Genomic DNA, 15,639 nt, shown 5'->3' on the forward strand with positions numbered 1-15,639 from the left:
GGCGCCCAGACGGAGGTTATTTACGAGAGCTGTGGAGTTGTGGAGACTGTGGTATTTTTTTTTTTTTTTTTTTTTTAATGTCGGGATATGAATGGGTGTTATGGGAATACAGCTCTCCAAGACCTTGGCTTCTCTTGTACAACACATGTCCCAGTTAGTAAGAGAAATACTTTGGTGCTCTTGTCTGTCCTCACTAACATGCTGTGTTTGTGTGTCTGATTGAGTGTGTGGGGGGGAGGTGTGTAGAGTTACATTTTAGCTTAATCCTAGCTGTTGCTGCATACTGCTTTTCTTCTTTTTTTCTTTTAATACGTTTTGGCCGGGGCAATATTAACTTGTTTGTGACCAACACAGTTTTGTTGTCCTTCAGGGAATTCGGATACGGTTCTCCCTGATGCAGAGACGGGTCCTTGAGTTAAACAAGGGGAGGGGGGCAATAATAGACACGCCCAGGAAAGTTGGCCAACATTTTTGCGATGTCCCACATACCCGGCATTGCAAAGTCTTCACGGATATCCCGGGACACACAAACACTGTAAATTAGAGCGATGGAGGAGAGAAGGAGCTCGCTCGCTCGCTCACTCTCCGGGGAACCGCACGACTGGAGGCGAAGCTGTGGGGGTCTGGAGGATGGCACCTGTCATTTGTTTCCATTGACACGGTCCAAACAGAAGAAACCGAACCGCTGCTAAAGAGAGAAACGAGAGAGAGTCTTTGTGTCTAATTTGTATTTTTCTAGTTGAAATGGAAGAGCGTCAGATACTCTTCCGTGATGTGGCAGCCAGCTGGAGGGGTGGGGGGTTGACACCGACACTGAGACCTGGGGGGGGAGGATAACTGAACACCGTGGGAAAGGATCGGAGTGAGCTGTGTGGATGAGGTGCTGAATTCTTGTCTCCTCGTTGGCTTGGTTCTCCAGTGCGGGGACGTTTTATTTGACACCCCTGTCCCACGTCATTCAGCATTTGGAAGAATCTCATGATGTTCATTTCAAACCCCTCTCAGGTTCTGTCTTAAGTATGGGATGTTGCCCTATAGCACGAGGCAGTGTCGAACGTACGCCGCACGTGTCACTACGCACTACAGAACAAGACGGGAGTGAATATTCAGAGCGGGCGTCTTGTGCCAGAAGTATTTTTTACTTATCTGCCTACTTACTTAGCATTTCCATCCATCCACCCTGTTGCAGCGAACCTGACTGACACCATTCCACACCCCTGTTCGTCCAGAAATATTATCTCGAGATTGTCACACTGTGAAGAACAATCTGCCCTAAAGTCTTCAGTACTTCTGCCAGGCATCACATTTCTCTTTTAATCAATGCCATAGAAAAGCCCGGTCTGGCGGCACGCTGTAACTCACAATGAAAATGTTACTTTGATTATCTTATACGCATAAAACCTCCTCTGGCCAGATTTGTATGGAGGAGGCTGCCCTGGAGAGTAACTGGAGCCCCTTTTGTGTAAAAAGATAGTCATGTCTGCTGTATTTAGGAACTTAATAAGCCTTTCAGTTTCAGCTTTGTGTTTTCACCCTCTCCTGATTGAAGAGCAAATAAGAATAAGCAAAACAAAGTGGGTATCTATTCCTAACACAGTAGGTGATCTTAAAGCCATCCTGTTTTGATATCTGAAGAAGAACAATACAAATATTGGGTAAATATTGCTGTTACACGGGTGTTGAACAATGAGATCCAGTCATGTTGCTGCTTTTAGATTGTAACGTTCTGAGTGTTTGAAGGGAGGAAGGACTGAATTAAGGACTTTTCTCAATCAACTGCTCGTCCTTAATCCTGGCAACTCCAGCCGACCACAGCTGCCTCAACCTCAGCCTACAGGGTCACAGACTCGGAGAACAAAACCCTTCAGTAGCACAGTATTCGACAGGTTGTCTATAGGATGTTAGTCTGTTCAGAAAAATGTCTGCTTAGTCACCTTGCTCATGAAGTCTCAAGTGGCTCCCGGATGTTCTATTTTTATCTCTCCATCTCATGTGTGATGCAGCCTTAACAGGAATCTCTCCACCACCTGACAAGCCATCACCTCTAGTGGTTAACTACAGTAGATGTACCAAGAGATGAATGGGTTTAACTACATGAGCGTTCAGGATGTAAATAAACAGGGTTGACATGGTGAGATGGAAGGATCTTTCTCCTCCTCCTTCTTCCGTCGTGTTTCTCCTCCTCCAAATGTGGTAATTAGCAGTCGGGGTCCAAAGAAAAAAACTGAAACTTATGCAGAACCTTGCAGTACAAATTAAAAAGAGAAATGCGTATGAATCAGGCTTGTTTGTGACTGTGTGCTAATTGAAAAGAGGAATGCGATAAGAGCATGGCTGACGGCCGTGTCTGTCAAGGATTGGCAGAAGTACCGATTTTCAGGCGAGAATTAATTATGTTTGACTGAAGGAGAAGGATATCATAACTCTTGTTTCCTTCGGCGTTTTATCGGAGTCCTGACTTAAATGGGAGCCTTGTGTGCTCTTAACTTTAGTGTAATACCTATAAAATTAATTCATATAATTAATTTTGAAGTTTTTTTTTTTTTTCTCTCTCTCTCACTTATGAAAACTTTGACTTTATTTTGTAGGAGTTAAAGGCCCCTGCTCTGAAGAGATGTTAAAGAAAAGTCTGTTTGAGAACTCCCACGGGGCTTCATTAAATTTGTAGCAGCAGTCAACTCATTGGAAGTAGATTTACCAGTGCTCTGCTCGTGTGCATAAACTCATGCTGCTTCCAACCAGGTCTAACCAGGTCTCAGCTCCTCGCTACAGCCCCCCCCCCAATTGTCATCCTATAAAATTGTGCATGTAGGAAACGTGAACATGGTATTAATTCAGGTAAAAACATCATTTTTTAATATCTAGGCTTCGATGCGTGACATTTTTGCGACATTTCTGTGTTTTTTATTGCGTTTATTCTTTCGACTCTGTTCTTATTAGTTTTTTTTCAGGGCAGGCTGTCTCTGCTTTCCATGGAAGTGTAAAGACTGTATAATTATCCTATATTAAAACAAAAACCAATGTTACAGCTCGTGTGTCGGATCCCACATGTGTTTTCATATCCCATGGCGCTGTTGCTAAATATTTGTTGTTCTGCGGTGCGTCGTTGAAAGATGTATAAATATGCAAATGCATGCGAGTGTAGAGCTGCAGCCGTCGGACTCGTCGCGGAGTCGCTTCTCCCCCGGCCAACGCAGTGTGTAATAATGGCTACACAATAATGGGTACGCACGCCGAATGAACAATGGCATAACAATCCCAAGATGTGCTCAAGTAAGAGTAAAAACCATAGGAATGAGCTAATGACACAAATTACTCCTTGAAACATGCCAATGGCCTTGTTCTCCGAAGAAACCCACAAGTTCTGGGTTTTGCCAGCAATGGGAGCAGTGGGGGACGGTGCCGTTACACAACTGCGGAGAAGAATACAAATAATGTCAACGTAAACATCTCCTGATTTTCTCTTGTGCGTTCTCTCGGGCACAACCCTTTTATTATTCTATGACAATAACTCCATTTGCCTCAATGATCCACTTATATATATTTATAGACAGGGTATTTGTATAGATTTTGTGTCAGGTTCTGTACAATCAGAGTATTTCTCTGAATGTGAAATATTTATCAAATCGACAATGGCAGCAGCGTGTGGTGGTCTAGCCCCGCTATCTCTGACTCCGGCGGTGACACCACTTGCTCGGTTGCCATGTAGTCTCATTCAAAAACCCACCTTGTTTTTTTTTCCTTTCCTCTCCCGAAACCACATTTTTTCCTTTAAAAAAAAAAATATATATATCAGTGATTTGGGCCAGAAAACAGAGCCGCAGAGTCCAAAAAAACAAGAAGAAAAGAGCCTGGGTTTCCTTCACTGCTATGTGATCGGGAGACGCCGGGCAGCAATCAGGAGAAATTTCATCTGGCCACAAGAATGAGCCGAGTCTCCGACCTCGCCAGCTACACAGGGAAGGGAGGGATATTTTGGTTTGGGGGGTGGGGGGGAACGGACAGATTCATTCATAATTTTTTTTTCTTTTCCAAACATCCCTCCTAACAGCAAGCCAAAACCCCTTAGTGAATCAGTGTTCCTCATAAACAACTCGCAAACACAGAATGGCGCCTGCAATCCACTTACTGAAGCCACTTTTTGATCTGACTAGGATGATACAATCATGGTTGAACAACACTGACCATTACAAAAACAGAGAGAACCGTTCAAGTGCCTTTAAAAAAAAAAAAAAGTGGTCAGGTCAGCTTTACTGCTATTGATTGGCGGTTCCTGCGGGGGGACTGGACTATAAGTCATTTTTCGCGGCGCTGCTTCGACTGAAGAATTTTGTCAAAGCGAAAGCCAGTTTCTTTTCTTCCGTCCTTCCTACTAGCATCCGCAGGCTGAAGTTGTAACCAGATTACAGATACTACCCTCTCGCTCCTAGTGAGACATTGACTTTTCTGACTGGGTGTCATTTGTGATCGATCACAACAACAATAAGACGTGTAATCTTGTTAAAAATCATTGCTGTTGATAATTGTCAACCGTTTCCATCATCGTACGATTGTGTGTGTCTGTCTGTCCATCGTCAGGTGTGTTATCTATTAAATACACGAGGATGTTGCTGAGCTCCGAAGGGAAACTCGTCCCACTGATTTCTGTATTCAAATTGTGCAGCTGCATTAATGCGGTGGGCAGGTATTGGGGTTTCTGAAAACGTTCGCATACTGGCTGTGTCGGAGAGACCCTGTGGTCTGGGAATGTTTGTACTCAAAGGGACAATTTGAACTGTACATTTTGGATAAACGGTTTCATCTTTCTCCGTGAACTTCATGTTCTTGTTTACTGCTGGTTTGGTATTTGTTTTGCATGAGCATTATGTGCAGATGACAGCTTAGGAACATTAGAAATCCTTGATTTGAACCCAAACCTGACAGGAAGACGTCGATGCTTTTTCCCAGCCTCTCCTCTCTCAGTAAAGTGGCATGCTTCCCTCCTTCTCGTTCCCTATTGTTACATTTTAACCTCTAACCCTGTTGCCTGGGGTTTCTTAAAGCAGTAATTGGTGTTTGTATTTTTTTTTTCTTCAAGCTTTTTTTGGGGGGGGAAACCTCTCTTAACTAATCTCTGTTCTTTCAACCTTTCCTCGCAGCTCTTCGTTTTTAACACTGGGATTAAGCTTGTCACTCGCCTAAACCCGCCCTGCAGCCTCCGAGTGTTTGGTTTGTGCCGTGTGGAGAGTCGGGAGAAACCGGGACGCTTTTCATCCTCACACCTGTCGGCTTCACCTGGTCATATCTGTGCCAAACATCAGACCTGGGTCTCAGATTCACTTCCAGGAAAGGGCGGCCATCTTTTCTGCTCTTTGAATACGAACACCGCGCTCTCTTTCTGATCCGGTCTAAGTTTAGTGGCTGGACATCTCTCTCTACCGGCCTCAGAATTACGAACTCATTTTACACGTGACAGTCCTTTTTACCTGAATGAAACGTATGTTGTATGTTCACTTTAACGTCATGTTTCATTTCTTCATTTCTTTCTTTCATTTTTTTCTGTACATCGATTACTGCAATAAAAACCCAGCTCTATAAAAGCGTAATTGTATTTAAAAATAATGTGACATGTTGAAAGTCGCCCTGGATAAGGGTGTCAGCTATGAAATATAATAATAATATGCTATTGATTCAATCCAGACCTTCTCTCTGGCTATTATCACAGTTAGTTAATCTATCTGTCACCTCCTGGATTAGAGGGATTGTTCACGTCCAATGACTATTACTGTCCTGGCCGCAGCATCACAATGACACATGACTGCTGCTCTGAACCAGAAAATAATTCCAGATTCTTTTGTACTGTTTGAATATGTATGTGTTTATGTCTATATGATTATTGTACTTGTTTTTTTCTTCTGACACCAGCATTGTTGCAGCGTGAGTGCGGTGTCTGTTGGACCTGCCTGCCTGTTGTCAGGAGGTGCTTTTTTTCATTATGTTTTTATATATATTTTCAAAGGCATTTTCTTTTTCTTTTAATTTCTTTTTTTTCCCCTGTAAGTCCTGCAAGTAATCAGGCAGTCATGTCTTTGTAGTGGTAACGACTCGGGCTGGAAGAGATTGTGTTTCAGCTATGTTAACCTTGCTAATTAGTGTGTGTTTGATGTGCGGTGTTCTGCTGTCTGCATCACTCCTGATAGTTCAGCAGTTAGTCTTCTGCGCGGCGATGGCTGTGATTCCCAGACGGGGCTTTTTTTTTTACACATGGGTCGGCCTCTGCGTTCTCCAAGTCTCTCCAGCTCCCCGCGTCCAGGGGCCCCACTGGCAGGGCCGGGTTTTCGCTTTTTCCAGGTAATCAGAAATGAGCAATTGTATACAGTCTGTCCACGACGAATTATCCTCACGGCCTGTTTAAATCACAGCGCTCTGCAGTGTTTTAAAGATGGAAAAAGGGTGAGTTTGGGGTTTACAATCTCAGTCCTGGAGCAAGTCTCTGGTTCTCGTGATTTAAGAACATAAGAAAGCTGACAATCGAGAGGAGGCCATTCGACCCATCGTGCATCCAGTCTGTTTTTGAATGTCCCCAGATTGTCGCTTCAGCCACATCGCCGGGGAGTTTGTGCCAGATTGCGACAACTCTCCTGTTTTCTGTCTTTTTAGTTCTAAATCTGCTCCAGAATGACTGCATTGAACACTTAACCAACAAACGACTTGCTTAATTGGATCTTTTTAATTCTGCTCTGTCCTCAAACCATTGGGGCCTTTGACGATAACTGCAATATTGCTATGAATGACCTAAAATCAACTTTTGTTGGGCGTGTTCTGAACACAACCCCAAAGGTTTCATGCAGAGCACTGTTGGTTCAATGGGATCTCACTTGGGATCTGGCCTCTCATAACTGGATCTGAATGCTGAACTGTGAAGCATGAGGTTTCAATACCACATTAGATGTTTAGATGATTCGATGTAGAGCTGACCTTCAAAATCTGGGAGTTCGAGAGTCTTCTGTGTGGAAGGCAGTGGTCGATCTGAGTGTCTCATGGGTCACAGTGCCTGGTGCCAGTGTGGTCGAGCAGCTCTTTGGATGATAGCTGGAACGTTATTTAATTCTAGTCATGACTATCAATACAGGGAAGTGGTTTTACTAAAGCGAAACACAAACCACCAGAAGGAGAAACAAGACCAAAAAACATCCAAAGGGGATAGGCTTTGGTTACACGGCTCCAGCATTATGAAGTGGCCCTCCATTGGCAGAGATTGGTGTTATCATCAATGGGGAATTGTTTACTTCTTTTTTTTTTTTACGTTAATATAACGAAGTGGCTGTTTTATAGCTGAAAATTGCCTTAACTTCATCTCCTTTTGATGAAAGATGCTATAAGAGCTGCTTGTCCAATATCGGATTGGGACCAGTCGAAAAGCAGGATAAATAGTGTTAGATTTTTCTGCCTCTCTCATCAGAGCCCAGTCTCCAGCGAGCCCCAGCGGTGCAATTATTCGTTTTAAGCAGAGAAATTAAGAGCAGATCTGGAAACCGCTCGGATTACTAAAATGATGTCACCTAGGGTTCCTTACGAGCATGTCTCTGCTCCAGTTAGCCTCTTCCTGACTACTGTCTCTACTCTGTCTGCCCCCCCACCCCATAAGACTCATTTAGCAGATTTACAAAATTTTGGAAGATATACAGCAAAGGAACATTTAGTGGAAACATTCCACCACATCCTGTTTTTATATATCGCATCCAGCACTACCCCCCCCTCATCTCCACACAACCCCAACCACCCATCCCAGCCCCTAACAGCACAAGGATAAAGTCAAAACCAGAAAGCAGTAAATCCTGAGGTTTCTCCCATCTAATCTGGAGTTTCTGCAAATAAATGCCATTCAATGTCTTAACGATGTTTATTTTCCTGGCCTCTCCGCCTTCTGTGTGATGTGTGTAATTGCCCCGGGGTAGGTGTGAGTCGCAGTGGTCAAGCGCGGACTTTTATTGGCGTTTTTTTTTTTTTTTTCTCCTCTTCCTCGCGTAGCTTCAGTTCTGCCGGGCTGGCGTGCGCTCAGCTGGCAGGTGTGCCGAGGGGCTCGGTGTTGGCACGGCTCGCCTTATCCTCTCTGGCTTCCCAGTTCCGCTGAGAATGGCATGAGGCCTTCTCCCCTCCTACCAAAAGTATTCCTTATGGCTAACCAGTGGAAACCCGGTAACGAGGACCTTGGGCTCAATCAACGATGGCTCACTGCGAATCTGGCCCCTCCAGCGCTGTATCGCAGCCTCCGTCGGGCCTCCGAGAAATGCGCCGTGGTTGTTTGGCGTGTGTGAGCGGCGGGACAATGGGCTGGCTGCTCCAGCGTGTGCCAGTTGTCCCTGGGCACAGTAGATTGCTGGCATCGCTTTTATTAAAACAGGGATCCTTATCACAAGTAAAGACTTGATTCTCCGTTTTGCTCTTGCATTCCGTCACCCTGGATAGCTTCCAGCGGTGAAGATTGCAGTCGGTTCATAATGAGCCGGGTTATCTGCGTTTGCACAAAACCGTTTCCATCAAAACCGCGCTGCAGATGTTGAATATTTCAAGTCTCTTATCTTATCTCGGACAGACGTCCGTAGATAGGAGTGTGGAGTTCAGATTTGACTCCTGCTTTATCGGTGTTACTGGCGCAGAGCCGGCACTTTGTAGAAACCTGATCTAGATGAAACTGCTATAGTGGGTCGGCTTATTTATTTTCCTTTGTGACAACGGAAACCCTCTACTACTTATTAGGAGTTTGTCTTTCAATTATTTTATTTTCAAGTGTTTATTTATATTCCTTTTTCAAGTGTTTCCCATACACACTTGTACATATAGAATAGTATAGCTCTTTTTTTCTCTGCGAAATGGATGACACATTGTACAGTGCAATGGCGAACTCTGTTCCGGAATGTCTATTGTATATAAATGCGTACACACATTCTTTTATTATAATTAATGGGTTATGAAGCCTGTTTATGTTTTAGAAAAAGCTGTTTTATTGTCGCACTTTTGATTGATGACTCAAATTCAGAAGAACAAGAGCGCTGCCTGGGTGGACATACCAGTCGACAGAAACGCAGCTACATCAAAGCCTGTAGCACATCGGTTTCGGCAGCACGGTCTCTTAGAGTGATTAAAAGCAGGTCGGAAAGGAATGTTTCGCTGACCAATTTAAAGCTAATAAGCGAGAATAAATAGACACCGCCTTTGCCGTGCGAGAATGACTGTGCGTTTGGGCTCCGCAGGATGTGCCTGCGTGCGTGAGGGCTGTAGCAGAGCGAGAGACCCTTGGAAGAAATACAGGCATTTTTTTCAGATTGCCTTCATCATATCCAGACAGCGAGTCGTTTCCATGTATTTAAAATAGTGTTTAAAAAAAATACATAAAAATATCAAAGGTCATGTTCTGTGTTCCCAGTTCTCGCTGTTGTGGTGATTCAGACCCTTGTTAAAATTATAAGGTGAATAACCCACTTAATAAATCAATCCGAGGTCTTCAGACTCGCTGCGTGTGATGGCAGGACGGTGAGTCAGTTGAAAAGGACTGCTGTGAGTTTGGATCTGTGCTTTGTAAGAGGGATGGCTGGTTAAGGGCAGGCTACAGTTACGGAAACTAGACAATTGCACTCATGTTCCAATAATTATCGCTACATGATTCCACCACAGTGGCAGAAATGTTAATAACCGAGGTTTTGGATGATTTGAGAAGTGTTTAAAAATGTATTTAGTTGATTCAAGTCCAAAGATCAAGGAATTGATTCAGTCTGGCTTGGAGGTGACGGCAAATGGCAGAGAGAAACAGAAATACGCCGCGGCTGGTTCCATTACAGGTTTACCAGATTACAGGCTGTTGTGCCGATTTATTAATGGATTGGAAAATGATTCTGCTCAATATCGGTTGAATTCCTGTGTTGTCTCCGGGTGCTGTTGGCCGACACAAGAGCCTGCAGCTCACGAAGCGTGGAATGGACCGAAGTGAGATGCAACGAGAGTCTTATGGGTTTGTCTGATTGGCCACCTTGAAGGACCAATGGGAAAACCTGCAGTTGCTCTCAGGGCATCAAGTCCAACATGACACGCCGTCCTCATAATAACAGGCTGTCACCAGAAGACTTCCTGCGTGAACCGTCCATTCACCACCACGGCGAAGGGCTGCTGACAGGGGCTGTCGCTCACGGAGCAGGACGCCCACACACAGACACACTCCACTCCTCCCCGCGCTCTCGGCCCTCCTCCTCCTCCCTCCCTCCCTCCCTCTCTCTCTCTCTCTCCCGCTCTCCACCACCACGGCACCTTGGCGGGCCGCACGCGAGTTGACATCACCGCTAAGATGACAGCACGTCTTCCAGCTCCATTAGGCTGATTCTAGGTGGCTCCGCCGGAGTGATTTATGGGTAATATTTTTGTCGCCTTCTCCAAAACCACTGGCTCAGCGCAGACGGCTCTTGTCCAACAAATGACATCGTAGAGAGACACACCCACAGCAACCCCCCCCACACACACACACACCAAAACACACGCTGAGTTGATGTGACAGTTTAGTACATTTATTGGGTTACGTATTTGTCTGTGATCCACCCACCCATGCTCAAATTACTTATGCGCCACCCCCATCTGGAATCCTAGTGTCTTTCATCTATTTTTGAACATTCTTTGTCTTGATCATTTATTGATTTCATTAAAAAAGAGAGAAAGGAGAAAAAAACACATATAACATGGACTGAATCCCTATCGGAGCAATGCTTGCGATTCCCCGTGAGAGTCTGTGGTTGGAATTCCAGAGAAAATGTGTCACTTTATGGGAGGCGTAGTGGTTTTGAGTTTTGTTGCTTGTTGTACGTCTCGAAACATTGCCTGGCTTGCATTTTTGTCTGCAGAGTCCCTCTTCACAATTAGAGTTTCTCCTCTGCTTGTTTGACCCCCGCTCCAGGCTTCAAACCCGTTAAAAGCTCTATTAAACATAACTGTCTCACGCTGTGATTTTAAAGTTGCAATAATAAAAAAAAAAAAAAAAAGTTTGAATAATTGTCTGCCCACAAGAAACAGGCTTTCCAGCGGCATCACTGTTTTTATTCATGTTCTTTTTTTCTCATTAAAAGAAATGCAAACCTTTTGTTTTAATCGCGTCCTTTATTATTTATTTTTTTTGCTGTGTTTTGTAATGTTCATTAAGGCTTAACGAGAATGCCTGGAAAACAAATGCAAGCAGGACATATTGCAATTCAGAAACTTCTCAAGTTCTCCTCTCTTTTTGAAGAAGCTGCTCCCGGTCATGCTATTTTTGGACGTCTATGGTTTTACCATAGTTTTACAGTGGGTTCTCTGTGCTTTGGTACACCGGACCCTGGGAATGCCACGGCACACCACGGTACATTTCTCTAACGCTTGTTTACGATCTGGTTTTATTCATAAGTAAAGACCAGTGAAGATCTGGAGATACTTCAGGAGAGCAGGCAGGAAGTGTATTAGACATAAGAGGTCAGAAATATACCAGGGTAAACCTGCTTAAGGGTAATTTACATGATGCACAAGTCCACTCTTCGTCAGTGTGGTCTTCCTCTTGGTCCACTGTCTCCTGGCCCTGTTCTGCTTTGGATAAGGCACGTTGGACCAGCTCTGAAGTCCTTTCCATTCTGTAATCCCACACATGTTTCTCTGACCTGCGCTGTGGAGGAAAGCTCTGACAGGGTGATTGTCTATGACCCAATTTGATGGGAGATGATGACTATTTCAGCATATCGAGGTTTGAGGCTGCAGCCCACGCACGTGCGATCGCTGCGAGACATGGGGAGATACTGTTGGGCAAGGCGATGAGTACACGGCCCTCGTCTGCGTTCGGATCAGGCGAAATGCTTCTCAAACAGCCACACGTTTGGCGATCTGGCAGTGCTCTGATACGGGTCTGGTTTCTGGGCAGGAGACCCTGGAGGAGTGCAGTTGGAAAGGTTTCAGGAATCGTTCAGGCCTATGTTTTCTTACGGGAAGATCAAGAACAGGACCGATGAGTTGTGTGTTGTGGTTTTTATCATCTTCTCCCGTGCGGTTCTAATATCAGACCCCGGCCTCTGTTTCGTGTCTCCTGAGTGACAGGTCCGGCCGGAGACTTCCTGGGTGATTTCAAGGACTGTAATTGGTGGAGAGTTAGTAGCTGTGGTGATGGGAGCAGAGGACTGAAACATCTTCGATTTTGCCAGGCGATATTTCTCCTCTTCTATCAGTATAGCTTCAAGTGCTATACAGGGGCAGATGTTTTATCTCTATCTATCTAATTTATGTCAGCTATGGTTATCTTTTTACTCACATTTTAATTTTAATTGGGCGCCTTCCCTTTCCACCCTAGTCAATCCTGAAATTAGTTGGCCCTGACTTGGGGGGAAATTGTAAATGACTGTAAAGCCGGCACAGATCCTGTACCCAAAGCAGAACTGTTGATACTACTGAAGATTTTGTATTGTGGGCTTTTACTGTAGTTAAAATGAAAAAGCCAAGTGTTAGATACTGGATGTCAATTAAAATAATCATCACTCAATACAAGAGATCAGCCAGAACAATATGCGCTGTTCTTGTATGTTTAAGGCCCTGCAAGTCTAGTGAACACAGATCGTCTGTTCTCTTGACTGCCAAGACTTTCATCTCCAGTCGGATCACAACGAGACGCAGCGCGAGGCTAAACTTGGAATCACTTAATGTGTGCGAGCGCACTTTAATAACACCGACGCGGTGGAAAGGAAATGTGATTGACTGCTGGAGCCGGAGCAAGCAACCGAGAGAAAAAAAAACTAATAAAAAGAGTAAAAATGTCAGAGTTAATAACGGCCAGTAAAGATGACAAAGCGCTAGTTTTACCAGCAGGATCTATTGGCTCAGCTCATCAGACGTGTTGTGAGTAATCTCGTGATTTCTGCGGAGATTGCGTCCCTGATTTCTGAGCCTACAGCGTCATGTGATTTATCGCATTCCCGAACTTTCCCGGGCGCTCCAGCCGCTGCTCCACCTTTCACAGGCTACGCCGATGTGTCATCACTCTCCCGGTCCAGATACTCCTTTCTCACGGGAGACTTCCAGAGAATTCGTTTGCCGAAATCATTTTCAGAAAGCGAAAAAAAAAAAAAAAGAAGTAATCCCCCTTTTTTTTTTTTGCTGTAGTTAGCACAGACAGCTCAAATGCTCACATCTATCTGGGGGCCCACTTTTCCACTCTGGGTAAACTGCCCTTGTAATTAATATACTCTGGGAAGTGGGACTCTTGCCAAATGTTTTGCCCACAGTGGAAAATGAAGGACCTAGGTGCTTTACATCCAGCTGGGACTTGCTAGATAACATGTGCAGCTACTTGATGTTTTTACGCACAATGGCATTTTAAAACGCCTGGGAGATATCAAGGCCGTGTTTATTTGATTTGATTCTTGTTTGTTTTCCGATCAAAGTTCTTCTCTGAATTTAGAAGAGCACCTAACAGCAACACTGGGTCTTAGATACCAGATGTAGAAATGGCAAAACCAAGACCAAGAAACCAGAGACAACCCGTGAGCTGCTCAGGAACCTCTGAGGAGTCGGGTCCAGTCGAGGTGATTGCGCGGGGTCGGTGCTGGATGGTCACGGGTGCGGCGAGCCTTATTAGAGCCGCTGTTTTCTCAGTGGTAGTGAATACCTCGGGGCAGGAAAGCATTGTGATAATCCTCTGACACCCCAACCTCTTAGGCTTCCAGGAGCTCAACGCTGTACAGCTGCGAATGCCAGAAATGTGGCGTCCTCACTGCTACCGAATACTTCTGAGCGAGGAAGCCTTTCACTAGCGCCAGTCGCCAGTGTCCCTCATGTACCCTTGTGGCAACGTAGGGGCGAGACTGGTACTGCTTTGGCCTGTTCCTTGCCACCATGAATGTCTGAAGTATTAGTCTCTGAAGAAACAAAGTACCCACAGCCACGTCGTGTCATTCGGATAAGCACCCCGATTTCCACCGATTCGCTCGAGTCCCACCAGTTGTAATCGTTGTCACCAGTTAGTTTTGTTATCTTGTTATTCCATAGAATTGTTTTGTGTTGTTTCCAGTGTTTGGTAAAGGTTCAATGGCATCTTAAACACTCTCTGAAAATTAGCTTTACAGTGATTAGATTATGGCGATTTATTTTAATCGGATCTCAGCAACGACAGAAACTTCTTTTGAAGCTCTTGAGGCTGTTGTCGGGGGGGAATTAAACCGTTTAGATGTAGAGACTTACATTAAGTAATGAACCGAGTATCCACCTTTAACGTGATTAGCGGTCTGTTTCGAGTGGAATATTGAGAGCAGATATAAGTAGGCAGTTGACAATTAAGAAAATACAAAATTAAAGCCCTCGCTGAGATCAGAAAATTCTGAGCTAGAACAGCTTGCTCCTGACAGCTGTGGTAGAGAACAATGTGCGGAAAATATTCATCTCACCCTTACTGCCGAACCTCGGAGCGATCAAACGAGACTGGATAACCAAAATGAAAAACATACACCGCTGGAGAGGGTGCGGGGGATTGTACAAGACCTATATTTAATGACAAAAACTCATCAGAAGAAGGCTGTTTGCATTTGGTTCTTGGAATGAACTCTTGTTGGTATCCTAAATCTCTCTTGATTGGTGGTTCGCAGTTCTTTATTTGCTTTCTGATCAGTAAAGAACTTTAAGCCACCAATCAAGAGAGGAAATTGAGAAGATGGCAAGGAGCTTCGTTACACACCAGTGATGGGTTGTGTGGATCTAATTATAAGGGCAATGAGGTGGTTTTCTGGGCTCTTTGATGAAGTGACTGCCTCGATAATGTGCCCAGAACAGTGTGGCCATGATGGTACCATTTCACCAGCTAAATACCTTCATGGGGGCTTTGGATTTTCACTCCGACGGGCAGTGGATATTGTGAGCATCTTTAAAAGCCACTGGATCTCCTCTCTAAGTGGCTGATTTTGTGACGGCGGTGGAAGCCAGCTGTGTGTCTTCGTGAGCTCTGCCGGTCTTTATCCTACAACCCCCCCGTCTCCCCTGAAGAAAATGTCTCTCGCGCAAGCATGTGCTCTTCGAAATAAGAATAGGAAGTAATTTGCCTAATGTGCACTATCATGGCCACAGCTCAGCCCGATTAACAGCCGTTTGCCCAGCGTTGTGCCGCAGTGATTACACTGCCGGGGTGAGTGTCGGGTCCTGATTATACCTTTTAGTGTCAGTAACCTACGCACACTGACTAATTTCTCCACAGGGTTGTCCGTAACGAGCTTCCTTGCCGTCGCCCCTTCTTGCTGACAGCGTGACAGTAGGGGACGGGAGGAAGGTTATTAGCACTACAGCTGAGGCACACTGGGTCTTGGAAAACAACAGTTTTGGAGCGTTTCCTTATTTGTCACACTGCAATAAAAAAAAAATCAACTTTTCAAGCTGTAAATTTAGCAAACAGCGTCTCCTAGTGCCACTGGTACCACCATTCACAGCTACATGCCCTGTCTTGCCATAGCCCTTCTCCCATCTCCTCCTCACAATACATCAAATCAAAAATATATTGGATCTTTGGTGCGCTTAAATATTTGGTCACATGCAGATGTACTAGTTCTCTACAAAGAATTGCAGCGCAGGGGTAAAATGATACACCTAAGCCGAATACTTCCTCATTCTCTGGCACCGTGTCAG

The 15,639-nt window shown here is 44.8% G+C and overlaps 1 protein-coding gene across 1 annotated transcript in view; it reads left to right on the forward strand.

Moving 5' to 3' along the window:
• ankfn1b (ankyrin repeat and fibronectin type III domain containing 1b) overlaps positions 1-15,639 on the forward strand; it is a 163,727-nt gene that overhangs the window by 90,159 nt on the left and 57,929 nt on the right. The gene's annotated exons all lie outside the window — the stretch shown is intronic.

The sequence above is a fragment of the Amia ocellicauda genome, chromosome 17, assembly GCF_036373705.1.
Source record: "Amia ocellicauda isolate fAmiCal2 chromosome 17, fAmiCal2.hap1, whole genome shotgun sequence".
Classification (NCBI taxonomy): Eukaryota; Metazoa; Chordata; class Actinopteri; order Amiiformes; family Amiidae; genus Amia; species Amia ocellicauda.